The sequence below is a fragment of the Suricata suricatta genome, chromosome 5 (assembly GCF_006229205.1).
Source record: "Suricata suricatta isolate VVHF042 chromosome 5, meerkat_22Aug2017_6uvM2_HiC, whole genome shotgun sequence".
NCBI lineage: Eukaryota > Metazoa > Chordata > Mammalia > Carnivora > Herpestidae > Suricata > Suricata suricatta.
Window position 1 is genome coordinate 6,863,281 of NC_043704.1, and position 1,365 is coordinate 6,864,645.

A 1,365-nucleotide genomic window follows, 5' to 3' on the forward strand; every position below is an offset into this window, starting at 1 on the left:
GCTCGTGGTGGTTCGTGGGCTCCGGGCCCCAGGGCTGTCGTGCATCCTGCTTTCCTTGGGGCTGGAAGGGTCGATCGGGGCTGTTGGCACAGAGCCTGATGTGGGGCTCGAGCCCACAAACCGTGAGATCACGCCCTGACCTGAAGTCGGATGCCTAAGGGACAGAGCCTCCCAGGCGCCCCCATTATCTCTTCATTCTAGTGCTTTCTTGCTCTGTCTGCGTTTCGATTTGAGTCCGGCTGGAAGGTGACCTTTGCATCTGGCACAGGATCGTGGATGGTTCTCGGTCATTGGCGGTAGTGCGCCTGCGCGTGAAAATCCCCCGGTGGTCCGCTCGGTTGGGAGCTTTTGAGCCGTGTGCAGACCGGCTGCCGGGAGCGCTGTGGTCCTTGGCTTTGGGAGCGTGCGCGCACTCTGTCAGGTGTGCCTGGTTCCGCTCCGCGGTGCCGCCGGCCTGGCGCGCCTCCTCGTGCCTTCCGCGGGTCTGGTTCTCGTGTCTCAGGCTGTCCACGTGGACCCCCGGTCGTGAGCCTCTGCTCCCCCGCTGGGCCGGGTCCTGTCTGTGCCGCATCTCGGGTGCGTTCTGTTTCTACGCCTGACATCTTCCTCTGTGGCATCTCAGCTGCAGGTTTTTTTCTTTTCTAACATTTAGTTATTTAGAGAGAGAGAGAGAGAGAGAGAGAGAGAGAGCGAGCGCACGAGAGAGAGAGAGAGAGAGCGTGAGCAGGGGAAGGGCAGAGAGAGAATCCCAATCAGGCTCTGCACCATCAGTGCAGAGTCTGACCTGAGGCTTGAACCCATGAACCCGGAGATCATGACCTGAGCCAAAGTCAAGAGCCAGATGCTTAACTGACCGAGTCACCCAGGCGCCCCTAAAACTTCCACTTCTCTTCTAATCCTACTCGTTAAAAAAAGATCCTTGCACCTGTGGGGCCCATTTGGAATAATTGTTTTCCTTTTGTGCTCAGGCCACCTAGTCGGTCAGCTCGGGTCTGGCTTCTGTGGACTGTTTGTCTTCTGCTTCTGGGACTCGTTCTTCAGCGACCGAGACTCCTGCAGAGCGCCTGCCGCCCGTGTGTGGCTCGTCCATGGCTGGCGCTGCGGTCTCATACGTTTCTTTAGGTCCTTCAGTTGTTTTCCCCTCCAGCAAATCCGCATTAAGACAGTAGACAGATGTTTGACTCTGCTGCCTCAGGTCTTTGCCAGCTGGGCTGCAGGGTATAAGGAAATTGAGTTCTGTCCGGCATTTCCTTCTGCCTGTTTCCCACATCAAGAGGACATGGTCAAGTACAAGAGACAAATACATGAAAGGGGTTGCAGAGAAATCTAAGAAGCAGAGGCCAGCGGGAGGGTCAGTGCTCAGGC